Genomic DNA, 13,567 nt, shown 5'->3' with positions numbered 1-13,567 from the left:
TCATCTCGGTCAGTCCCTTGTTGATTATTCAACATCCCTACCCTTGGTTTAAATTTCCCTTTAATTTCTCTTACCGTTTTGAATAGGGCTCTTGTTCTATCCTTTTTGTTGTCCCCTTCTATTTCTATACAATAGCCATTGTAATAGTTCTCTTTGTCCCTACGTACTAGTCGCTGTATTGTTGCATTTAGGGTTCTGACCATGTTTCTATCTCCTTTGGTTTCGCTTTCTTTCTCTCTTTAACCATTTTAAGGGTTTCTACAGTCATCCAATGAGGTCTTTATCTCGTTTTAACAAGAAGTATTGTCTTTCTGCATTCTTCCCTGATAATGTCTCTGACTTTAATCCATAGTTCTTCTGGTTCTCTGTCAACTAATTTAAAGCCTCAAATCTGTTCCTTATTTGATCTTTATATTCTTCTGGGATGTTGTTTAAATTGTATTTTGGCTGTTTCTTCTTATTTTCTCATTTCCTGCATAAAATATTTTGTAGTTGTCTGATGGAAAATATCCCATTCCTGTCCATTTTACTCACACCAAGTACCGCAATGTTGATACATTCAATTTCTTGCTTGACAATTTCTAACTTTTCCTGGTTCATGCTTCTCACATTCCATGTTCCTATTGTGTGCATCATACAGCTCTGGACTCTCCTTTCGCATCAGTGTGTATCAGCCTCTGGGCTTCCTTTCAGCTTTGACCCAGCTGCATCATTAGTCACAGCGCTACTTGTCCTTGTCCTTTGTTCTTCCCCAGTAGCTTGGTGAGTGCCTTCTGACCTGGAGGGTCTCATCTTCCAGCACTATCTCATGTTGCATTTTGGAAACTCTGTTCACAGGGTTTTCGCGGTAAGAGGTATTCAGAGGTGGTTTACCATTGCCTTCCTCTGAGTTTGGATGCATCTTAGTCTGGTGTCTCAGCTTTGACCATTCTACCTTGTGTACCTCTGCTAGGAGTCTAGCCTCTTGGTCTAGACTCCTGACAACATTGCTCTCAGCTTCTTATTTATTTATTTAATTGCATTTATAAACTGCCCTTAGCCAATGGCTCCCTGGGCGGTGTACAACATACATTCTTCAACACTCTCAAACCCCCTCACCACATTAAGGTGTGCATCCTAGAACGGGTAATTTTTTATAACTACATACAAAGTCACAGATATCCAATGACCATTTTCCTGTGTTGACATGCTCAAGAAATGAGGAATGGAAATTAGAAAATGAAAGACATATAGAGTATGATGGCAGATAAAAATAGAAATAACAAACACTCAGGTATTTTTTTCTTTAAAATCCTTGCTTAGGTTATTATATTGAAATGTGTCCATAATGAACTTGGTGTTCCCATGCCTATCAGTACAGTGGGGAAACAGGACAGGCTAGTGGATTCTGCATACTGGGGTGGGAGGACTCAGGTATGCAGGAATATATTAGTCTGTGATATTAAAAATAAAGGGGGAGGGGAAACACAGCTCAACAAGGATGCTCAACTACTCATGCTCAGTGCCCTCCAAGAGCCTAGAATACTGAGGGCTGTTGAACATCATTCTTTAAAAGAGAGCGGGGAAACAGAAAGGGTGGGGAAAGTAATTGGTTTGCTTGAGCCTCTAGTAACAGTTTGTGAGGCTGAGGCGGATTAGAGAGTGCACATGTATGTGGTACCCTAATTCCTCCTCTCATAAGGGCTCTGACTATTACATCTAAAGCATGGGAGAGAAGATTAATTAGGAAAATCAGTGATCCAAATTAATTTTTCCCTCTCAAGGGCTCTTTAAGCTGTAATTCGAAGAAAGCCCCTACCAGCTTACCATATCCTGGAATGGGGCATTTAAATTAGACTCAAGGATGAGTCACACACACCCAGTCACCCCGCCCCCACTCTCCCATACAGCATGGAGAGTGAGAAGTTAAACTGTTCCCATCTTGCATTACACTACACCGGTTTGGGCAAGATGAGCAGCTTCTACAATCAGCAGTCATTCAGAGGTAGGTAACATCTAACCCCAGAGCTCAGTAGTCTCATCTAATTCCGTTATGGAAGGGGGATTGGGGTGGGGGCATGGACACATTTGGAGCAGAACTACTTAAGGAGAAGGATAGAAGGGGAGTGTTCTGGGAGACTGAGGGAGGGAAAACGGAGAGGGCAAAGGGGAGAAAGCAGAGTGTCACAGAAATTGGGAGTGCCAGAGTGAGAATGAGTAGCAGAGAAAGCCATAGGAGAGTGAGCAAGCGAGGCCATACACACTCACACACACTCACACACACACACTCAAAAGTCAAATCCAGTAAATTAGATCCTGTTGCAATGGAACAATGTTTTCACAAGTCCTCACTCAACATCAGACTATGAAGCATATTTGTCTCCATTGACCAGGGACGTAATCATATAGGGTATCAGGGGGTCTTAGACCCTTTACTTTTTGGGGAGCAGGGTCCCTATGTCTCCAGTATCCTACAAGCCAATTAGCATGAAAGGGGAGTGTGTTACCCACTGAGAAGAATCTTCTAACATGCTTCCCTAACCTTTCCTGCAGATTGGAGCCAATCAGAGTGAAAGGAGCCGAGCCAAACACTGATAAGACTCTTCTCAGTAACTAACACTCTGCTCTTTCATGCTTATTGCACTTCTGAATTTGCCACTATACTACTGCCATTGACTGAACCATAAAAAAATAAGGATGCAGTGCTTTTCAGTACTGCCATGGTACAAAAAGATGGATCTGAGTCATGGATCCTTGGAAGGGATCTCCTCCAAATCATCAAATCATAGGTCACAACTGCATCCACATATGTGTTCTGTGATTAGTTGGTAGTTTTATTGTCATCCTGTGTAAAAATTATGAAGATTCATGTTTTGCATCATGTTTTGGGGGGCTGGGAAGCACCAGTTCTGTGATTTTTGCTGTGAAGTTCACCAAACCATAGCAGGACTTCAGTTTGATTGGGGGGGTACCCTATGTAAAATCTCCATACATTTCCACTTAATAGGCACAGTGTATTAGTTTTGATAGATATTTAAAGAGGTTGTTACCTTTGACCTTAAAAAGCCTCTGTGAATGTGTAGTACAGGTTTCTAAACACAAAAGGCTTATGTGCTAACCCACTGTGCCATTTAACCTTCAAGGCACTGTTTCTGTCAATGTGTATTTCTGTCTAGATGTAGGCAGCCCTGTCATGCGCTCCAACACACAGCAAAGCAAAAGGCAAGATTTTCTTCTTCCTGGAGTATAGCAGACAGAGCAGAGATAACAAGTCATGCTAAGAGCTGAATAATACTTGCAGCCTCTAAATTACAATTGGAAGCAATGCGACATGCCCATAAAAATACCTGTCCACTATCTACTACTAACGTACTATACATTTTTCCTTGCGGCTTTTAACAGCATGTCTATTTGAAGTCATGCAAAAATTCAGGATAATCCGTTATTTTTCTCAGGATCTTTTCCCCAGCTCTCATGGATGAGACTCTGCATGGTGGTTTATGCGTGCAAGGAGGCTGCGCACACTTTCTGTCGGGGTGGGAGAGAGAAGGGAGGAAAACAACTAGAAGAGGTTAACCGTTTTTTTTTTAAAAAAAAAACCTAAAACCTTTCCATCAAAACAAAACAATCTAGTGTTTATATGTTCGTCGGTAAAGAGAAATGGTTGCAGAATTTTAAAATAGTCAAGCAGAGCAAGGGGCAAGACCCTCAGGCTACAGAGGGAACACGTATGTGTTAATGTACGTATGTGTTGCAGTGAGGCAGACGCTTCCGCGAGGCAGCCGCCGTTGCCCTGGAGACGGGAATAACGAACTCCAGAAGAAAAAACACGACGGTCGTCGCTGCTGGGGGAGGGAAAGGCCGAGTCGAGCGTGAAGCAGGATTGGGGCCGGTGAGTTTCCACGCGCTTCCTATGGAGAGGAGTGGCGGCGCATCTCGCACCCCGCCCACTGCGAGGAAGGGAAGGGAGGAGGAGAGCTAGGCATTCCGCGGCCTCGAAAGTGGCAGTATTACTATTGCTGATTCAACGCCGCCTGATTAGGCACTCAGTTGCTGTGGCGGGAATGCAGCGCGCGAATTACGCGCGAATTCATATATAGGCTAAAAGGAGGCGCGGGAGTTCGCCGCGAGGATAAAGCTCCGCCCCGCGCCTTATGGTCGCGCACAGTATGCTGCGCATCGGCTAAAAGTTTCCTTTAAGGTAGTAAAGGTGTGCTCCGCTTGGAGTATGACAGTAAGATTTAAAACGGCTTTCAGAGCTCTGCGTACAATCCGCCCCTCCTCCTCCTGCCCTGTGATCACTGAAGGGCCAAAACACCAAGAAACATTATTTGTTCTGTCAGATGGTTTCCCTAGGAGGACATCTCCCCAAGCGTGTTTTGTGGTAGACAAAAACTTTGCAGATTTCCTCTTGCCCAGTTGAAGGATGAGTCTGAAAGACTGTAAAATTTGTTCTTGCACTCATCCTTGCCACACAACAATAACAATTCATTAATATGCAAAAAACCTACCTATAGCCAACAGATATTTCTATCAAACTTTAAAAAGCAGGGGAATTGGGCAGCTATAGTGAATGCACCAGGGGAGTAGGAGACCTGACCTCTCTTAGATATTGTACTGCCCTACAAATTTGTCAAAATGCAAACACAATTTGTGTTGGTCTTTCACTGTCCAATCCACTTGCTGTGTAGCTTGGAAGAATTTGGTAACATGTGCCTCTGAGCATATGGTGAGTGATGGCAACACCTGCCATCTCCAAAGATGGAGAATTAACATTTTTGTATGTTTGTTGGTGTTTTTTTACTCTGCTTCTTTCGTATGTTACTACTGTTTCTACAGAGACTCTAACCTAGAAAATTATATTTCTCTCATTATTCATCCTAGAAATCAGTGTCAGATTTATTTTTATTAACTTCAAAGCCTTTTTATTGGGCAATGTTATATGATAGCGAAGACAGCCTTTTGTGTTTCAAACTGGAGTTTATGTTCTATGTCTATTTTGGGTGCATTAACAGTTGAATCTGAAACTGCAGTTTAATGTAAAATCAGACTGATTGCAATATGTTGCTACTTAAGCAATAACTCTAGCTGTTGGAAAAAACAAACTTGGCCTGCCAAGATGCATGTTTTCAGCCTGCTATGCTTAAAACACTCCACTTAAGGAAAGGTGGACATGATCAATTAAAAACATAGAGCACACCTAGAATTTTACTACAATATATACCTCCCACTGTTTTATGTTGTGCAAACTGAGACTCCTCGTGTCCATTGGAAACTATTCTGCAGAATAGTCAGTGCCATTATAACACAATTGTTTTTGGAGTTTTCTTAGTGTTGCAAAGTGTTGCTGTAGTTCACTTATTCACAGAAACAGAAACAAAGAAAATGATATCCTATAGGAAACTTCACTAAAATTGCAAAGTAAATCAAACATATTCAAGTAACTATCTGAACTATATCAACTGTTTTAATATTGTTGCTTTCTCTCTGCTTAAATAAGATCAGCACAGCATATGTCTTATTTCTGTTATTTGGGCTGATTGCAGGTGCTGCCACGACTCACCATATGCTCAGAGGGACGTTACTAAATTTTTCCAAGCTACACAGGAAGTGGATTCACTGTGAAAGACCAACCCAAATTGTGTTTGCATTTTTACAAATTTGTAGGGCAGTACAATATCTCAGAGAAGAGGTCAGGTCTCCTGCTCCCCTGGTGCATTCACTATAGCTGCCCAATTTCCCTGCTTTTTAAAGTTTGATAGAAATATCTATTGGCTATAGGTATGTTCTTAAACTGCAAGGTGTTTTACCCATTAGTGAATACTTTAATCTGGGAGGTAAGAAATCGGATCCTGTGCAAGTTTGCTGAGAATGGATTTGCGTGCTTATTGAGTTTAGTGGGATTTACTCCCCTGAAATCATGCGTAGGATAGGTGGAACTGACTACAGGGGATGGGGAGGGGAAGAGAAGGAAGGAGAGGGGGAGGGGATAAGGAGGAAGGGCAGAGAGGAGGAGGGGAGAAGAGAAGGGCATGTTTGATCATTTGCATGTTTTTCGAATTCAACAGGATTTACTCCCATGCCATCATTCTCAGGATACATAAAACTGACCATGGAGGGGAGAGAGGGCAGGAGTGGGCAGGGGGGGAGGAAGAAGGAGAGGGGAGGAGAGGAAGATGGGAGGAGGAAGGGAGAGGAGAGGGGAAGAAGGGAAAAGGCAGCTTTGATCATTTGCATGCTTATTGAGTTCACTGGGATTTACTCCCATGCAATCAGGATAGGTAAAACTGACCATGGGAGAGGAGGAGGAGGGGAGAGTAGAGGGAAGGAGGAAGGGAGGGGAGAGGGTAGCAGAAGAAGGGAGAGGGTAGTGGAAGGAGGGGATTGGAAATCGAGGGGTGAGGGAAGGGGAAAATTGAGATGATGGGAGGGAGGAGGAGGGGAGGGCAGGTTTGATTGTTTGCATGCTTATTGAGTTCAGTGGGATTTACCCCCGTTTGATCATGCTTAAGATAGGTAAAACTGACCATGGGAGGGAGGGGCAAAGGAATGGGGAGGGAAAGGGCAAGAAGGAGGGGAGAGGAGGAAGGATGGCATGTTTGATCATTTGCATGCTTTTTGAGTTCAGTGGGGTTTACCTCTTTGCAATCATGATTATGATAGGTGAAACTGACTTGGGAGAGGAGCAGGGAGGGAAGAAGCAGGTCAGGAAGGGGAGAGAGGGAGGGGAGGAGACTGGATGGGTGGTCATTGGGTAGAGGGGAAGCCCCTTTCCTTTCCAAAAGGAAAACATTGTGAATGTATCATTCTTTTTCAGGGTTTCTCCCACCTTTCTATCCTATAGCAGGGCACATGTAGTCTCCCACCCAAATTTAAACCAAAGCTGTCCCTGGCCACATCCACACCAGGCCTTTATTTCACTTTAGACAGTCATGGCATCTCCCAAAGAATCCTGGGAAGTGTAGTTAACGAAGAGTGCTTAGAGTTGCTAGGAGATGCCCTGTTCCCCTCACAGAACTTCAGTCAGAGACGCTGACTGTTAAACTACTTTGGCTCCTGGAGCTCTGTCAAGGGAATAGGAGTCTCCTCTCAGCACCCTTCACAGACTCCACTTCCCAGGATTCTTTGGGGAAAGCCATGACTGTCTAAAGTGAAATAAATGTCTGGTGTGGGTGTGGCCCCTGATTAGCCAAGCCAAGCAGCTGTGAGTTTGGGTTTTAGAACACTGACATTTGGTTCTTACTGAGCATCCGGGCTTATCTTTGAATTCAATGTTAAAATTCTTAAATTAATTAAAAATCAGCCAGGCATTTTTTTAACTTTTAAACTGCAGAAGATGAAGGTCAGAGTATGGGGCACGGTCAGTATTAGGATTACAGGTACTCTGTGAATATGGCTGATTTTTAATGAATTTCAACAGATTACGAGAACTCTCAGAGAAAAAAGTCCAAAAGGGCTCTGGGGTTTCTCTCTCTCTTTTTAGACTTTGAACTCTACATTCTCTCTGGCTGTGTTGTGTATCTCCATGAAAATTTAGAGGGTTGTTAAGCAAGTGTTTCTGGGTTCAGGACTATAAGTTTTGTAAAGTTTTACTTTGAAATGAGCTTATAGGAAGCATCAGAATGGCATGGGGGGTATTTTCAATTTAACATTGCAGAATGCGAAAAATCCACGCTGCCTATAGTATACAGCCACTCTTGTGGCTGTATAATGAAGGGGCTCTTCAAGATCACCATATGTGCCACCACTCACCATATGCTCAGAGGTACATGTTACCAAATTTTTCCAAGCTACACAGGAAGTGGATTGGACTGTGAAAGAACAACCCAAATTGTGTTTGCATTCTTACAAATTTGTAGGGCAGTCCAATATCTCAGAGAGGAGGTCAGGTCTTTTGCTCCCCTGGTGCATTCACTATAGCTGCCCAATTCTCCTGCTTTTTTAAGTTTGATAGAAATATTTATTGGCTATAGATGTGATCTTTAACTGCATGGTTTTTTTTACCTACGAGTGAATTTCTCTACATTTTAATCTACGAGGTAAGAAATGGGATCCTGTGCAAGATTGTGGAGAATGGATTGATCATTTGCATGCTTATTGAATTCAATGATATTTACTCCTGTGGAATCATGCTTAGGATAAGTGAAACTGACGAGGAGGGGAGTTGGGAGGGGAGTTTTGATCTTTTTCATGTTTATTTAGTTTAATGGGATTTAATCCTGAGCAATCATGCCTAGAATTTATGAATCTGATCTGAGGGAGGGGAGGATGTGTAGGGGTAGGGAGGAAAAGGGAGGGGAGGAAGGGGAGTTAGGTAGGTAGTTTGGTGGGTGGGTGGGCAGGCACTGGGCAGAGGGAAAGCCCTTTTCCTTTCCAGAAGGAAAACATTGCTAACAATATCATTTTCTTTCAGTTTCCCTCACCTTTTTATTCTACAGCAGACACCTGTAGTCTCTCACCCAAATGTAAACCAAAGCTGACCCTGATTCGCGAATGGCTGTTTGTTTAGAGCACTGACAGTTGGTTCTTACTGAGCACGCCTGCACTATCATAGACTCCAATGTTAATTTTCTTAAATTAATTAAAAATCAGCCATGCTTTTTTTAAACTTTGAAACTACAGAAGATGAAGGTCAGAGTATGGGGCAAGGTCAGTAATAGAATTACAGGGACTCTGTGAACATGGCAGGTTTTTAATTAACTTCAACAAATTAAGAGACCACTGACAGAAAAAAGTCCAATGGGGCCTGGATTTTTTTACCTCTGTTTCAGTCTTTAAAGTCTGGATTCTCTCTGAGTGTTTTGTGCATCGCCATGAAAACTTAGAGGGTCATTAAGCAAACGCTTCTGAGTTCAGGACTATAGGTTTTGTAAGATTTTGTTTTGAAATGAGCTTATGGGAAGCAGCAGCATGACATGGAGGTATTTTCAATTTAATATGGTGGAATGCAAAAAAATCCATGCTGTCTACAATATACAGTCTCTTGTAGCTGCATAATTATCTCCCATATTGCAGAGGGGGAAGGGGGAACTGAAGCTAAGAGAAATTAGCTTTTCTAAGGCCAACTAGTGAGTTCATGATAGCGGAAGATTTGAAGTGGAGACTCAGTCTGCTAGAGGTGCTGGACTAAATCTATAGAGACACATCTCAGGAGCTACTACACATCATCCATTTGCTTCCCAAATTACACATACCCGGCAATTCTGATGTCCCATAGCTTCAGACATTGGTACCTTCACAGTAGGGGTGCCTTGTTATATAGACTCCATTCTCAGACTATATGCCACCAGTACTCCACATTGTTTATGGAACATCATGTGCTTCTGGATGACATTGCAGTTTGTTGGCAAGCTCCCAGGAAATACCATTCTAGCTACCATGATCACTGAGGCCCTTTATACCAACATCCCCCACAAACATGCTCTGCAAGCCATGGGGAATATCATATCGTATGCCTACTGCACACCTAGCTACCAAACTCTGCCACTTTGTACTTTCCCACAGGTATTTCAGTTTGGGGAAGAATATGTATCTTTAGATCAATGGCATGGCCGGGGGCAGTCGCATGTATCAACATGGCTTTAACAGCATGTTAACAACATGTTCATGGCTGATTTAGGAAAAACACTTTTGCAGCTCCTGTCCCCAAAAGCTTCTCTACCTGAGATACGTTGATGACATTTTTACTATTTGGATTCATGTCATGAACAAGAGACACTTATCCAGTTCCACCAGGACTTCAATAACTATCACCCCATCATCAATCTGAGCCTAGCCCTAGACCAGTCCATTCAAGAGGTTCACTTTCTGGATATTATGGTGCAACTACATAATAACAATAATATAAACCTCACCTTATATAGGAAAGTGACCCCTATACTGTACATACTTACATGTTTCCAGCTTTCACCCAGACCACAAAATCCATTGTTTGCAGTCAAAGAAAAGCATTTGTATTGTATTGATTGCTTCATGTGGAAAGCCATTTTGTTTTGCTGCTTTGTTTTTTCCTACTTCATAGGGTACTTTTTTCATAAACAAAGCTTCATTTGTGTTTCCCATTGATTTAACTGGAAAAATCACAATGTGCCTATAACTATAACTTACTTTGTAAGCCGCCTTGAGGGCCTTTGGCCGGAAGGCGGGGTATAAATAAAATTTAATAATAATAATAATTTGATATAACCACATCTGAGTTTTGTGGGCATGGGAGTCTTGTTCCCTCATTAGAATTTCAGCCTATTTGCATACTTTCTTGTGCATTAAGCCTTCCTTTTTCTTACATGGCACTTTAAAGCATCTGCACACAGCTGTCTCTGGCAGCTGAGGTGTCCGGACTGAAAGCTCACCTGGTAGAGGGACTTGATAGGCTTTTGTCTTTCGACTATAATTTTTCTTATTTTTGTTGTTACCTTGATGGATGGTGGAATTCCATGTGAACTGACGGGGTCTGGTAGCTGGACAGAGACAATCATCCTAACTTTGGCAACTTGCCAAAGAGTACTGAAGTAGGGCAGGAGATGTATCTGTCATTCATCTGCTGCAGTTGTCCTGGGCAAATAGTAATATTGATGAAGTTTCTTATAATACCTGACCTGAGTTGTTCAGCTGTCAAAGTTATAATTTGAACAGCCACAGATGAAGCTAGTAGCTGTGTCACTCGGAGCAGAATTACATGGTACATAGCAAACACAGGATTGGCAACCTGGTGTTTGCCTCATAACACTAATGCGGGTATGAGGGTGGCATTTGTTTGGGTGAATCAGCAGATGGGATGGTACTTGGTCGCATCTGATTCTCCCCTGCAATGCCCTCCCAGCCACTTTTTAATTATATTTTATTTAAAAATGTGTATCCTAGCTTTTAGTATAAGTCCTCCCAAGTCAGTGTACTGTACAAAATCATAAAATGTATAAAAACACATTTAAACAGTTAAACTCATTAAAATATGCTATAAAAACATTTAAGCAGCAGAACAATAAACAGCAATAAGATAGCAAGTGATAAAAATTAATAAAATGTGGAACAAAATAAAATATTAACCCATTCCTTGCCCCACCTCAACACCAAGATCAGAAATAACCCTGACAGCCGTGAATTTGCAGGAGAGAATAGTTGATTACAGGAATACTTAGCAAATGTAGGTTTGTAAAAATAATATGTATTTCCACTCTGAAATAATAAATCAACAGACTGCAGTCACAAATTTAACAGAAAGCCAGCCCTACTGAATTCCATTATTTCCATCTAAACATGTGTAGTATCTAACTTCTGTAAGAACTTAGCATCAGGATGAAGCACTATGGAGAATTTCAATGTATTCATTTACAACAGAAGCACCCTATTTTCATTATTTGATTTATTAAGTCTCTGACTCAAACTCTGCTAACTTGGCATCTCCTTCCCTGTTTTTTTCTCTCATGTTCTGTGGCAAGCTGTTGTGATGGTATTATGTGTGGTTTATTTTCAGAATTGTGAGTTATTGTGTATAACAGTGACATCTTTTGTTTAGAAGCTCAATTATTTTTTATTGTGTAATGCTTACTATCCCTTAACCTAGAGAATGAGTGAATAATTTTTTATTCCTCTGTGGGTTTGGAGGTTCTTTGTGTTTTTTCTGGAGCCACATGTATTTCTACAATGCCAACACATTGTGCGCAGTTCTTTTTGCTAATGTGGTAATAGGGAAGAAACATGCTTCTAGTGATAGATTTTTGGAAGTCCAGAAATTCAGTTTCTAAAAAGTAAGTAAAGTTATTCTGAAAACACTATTTCTGGGAGAAAGCAGAGAATACAAATGTATACAGCAGATGATGGCTTAATAGGAACTGTGGGGTTGCAGGTGATTGCTGGAAACCCATGCAATTCTTTGGGACAGAAGTTGAGTGCTGAATCAGTGCAGAAGAAAGGCAGTAGATTATTGATCATGTATAAGCCTTTATTCAACATAATATTAGGTGTTTTGAGTTTTTTCAAAAATAAATTGTTATGTAGATAAAATATTGTTAGGGTATGATGAAAATCACGAGAAAATTAAATCGATACATGTACATAGATCGGACAAAGTGTTCTTTCAGAATTACAAATCTATGAAGTTGAATCAGGTGTTTGTTTTGTCATTATAGTTAAGCACCAAACTGGAGCCACCAGATAAGCTCACATTTTGCCTCATCAGAAAATGGTTTTGTAGAAAGAAAATATCAAGTTTCAAAAAGAAATTTAACAGGTAAAAACTATTCAAAAGAATATTGGTGGGGGAAGGGCTGCTTTTCTTTCGTATCTGAACATTTAACACTCTTCAAAATGTATGTGTGGTTGGAACTAGACAAAAATACAGGCTTAACAGTATTTAACATCTACGCCTATCTGTGGCCAGAATATAAAAGTGAGCATGTGGGCTATTTTCCTCATTGGAAGCACCTTGACATTTATATTTGAACAGTGTTGCATTTTATGATGAATATTTGCATTTGCTTCAACTGATATCTAGGTATATACTACTGTGAAAAATATATACAAGTAACAATTTGTTGGGCAATCTAGAAATTCCCTTACAACATATATCATGCATATCCAAACAGATCAACAACAATTCTATATAGTACACTAGCAAAACACAATATTTTTGCTGTATGAGGATCTATAGTTGGAGAATTAATTTGTTTAGTTCTATATTTCTGTAGAAAACTTAAAAATATTTCTTACTTTAATTTATTGAAAGAAAGGACTACTATGTTGATCTTATGACCTTGTAATATGTTTAAAAATTAATATTATGTCAAAGGTTTCTAATGTCCTAAATTTTAGTGACATTATAAAATAATAATGTTCTTTATGATTTATCTTGGAACCATAGTAAATTAACAAATGGCATTTTAACTTTGTTTTGTTACATAGAAAGATACTTGATCCATCTAGCAGCTCTCCAGGGTTTCAGATCCCAGCCTTACCTGGAGTTGTCAGAATTTAAGCTGCAACATTTTGCATGCAAAGCCAGGGTATAGTTGTCCAGGGTCCTGGGGATGCGTGGGTCCTAGACTTTTTACTCTTTTTTGGAGCAGGGTCCCTATGTCTCCAGTATCCTTTCAAGCTGACTGGAGTCAATCAGGGTGAGTCAGCTACTGAGAAGACTCTTCTCAGTAGCTAGGACACTCTCCGTTCATGCTGATTAGCTCCTAGGGACATCTGTTGTTGTGTGAAAAGTAGTGCACAGGAAAGATTGAGGGGTGTGGAGATGACAATGGAGAGCAAGCAAGCCAGAGACAGTGGATGGAGATTCTCCTTTGATGGAGAATTTTTCTCCATGGGATCTTTTGCTGGGGGTCCTTAAAAAAATAATATTTGAGGACACAGGCTTGAAGCAAAAAGGTAGGCCTTTATTCTTTACAAGCATATTCAGGGTCAGCCTCCCAGAAACATCCAGGAGAGACTGCACTGAGACACTGTGTGCAAGCTCTTTTATAGAGTACAGTTACAGCATGTGACATTGATTCACCAATCTCACGAGTTCCTGCCCACACAACATCACAGTTCCTCCTCTCTACAATCATTCCAAACCAATCAGAAACTCCAGTGCTGATTCCAAGCT

At 41.0% G+C, this 13,567-nt stretch overlaps 1 protein-coding gene across 2 annotated transcripts in view; it reads left to right on the top strand.

Annotated features, from left to right (window-relative positions):
- Positions 1 to 3,945: 3,945 nt before the first annotated feature.
- LOC133371560 (coiled-coil domain-containing protein 178-like) overlaps positions 3,946 to 13,567 on the top strand; it is a 122,395-nt gene continuing 112,773 nt past the window's right edge. For both annotated transcript variants that reach the window (XM_061599217.1, XM_061599125.1), the window contains exons 1-2: positions 3,946 to 4,180; positions 12,105 to 12,205. The gene's annotated coding sequence lies outside the window, so the exon portion shown is untranslated. The remainder of the gene's footprint in view (positions 4,181 to 12,104; positions 12,206 to 13,567) is intronic.

The sequence above is a fragment of the Rhineura floridana genome, chromosome 1, assembly GCF_030035675.1.
Source record: "Rhineura floridana isolate rRhiFlo1 chromosome 1, rRhiFlo1.hap2, whole genome shotgun sequence".
In the NCBI taxonomy this organism is placed as follows: domain Eukaryota; kingdom Metazoa; phylum Chordata; class Lepidosauria; order Squamata; family Rhineuridae; genus Rhineura; species Rhineura floridana.
This window is presented reverse-complemented; position numbering and strand designations above follow the sequence as displayed.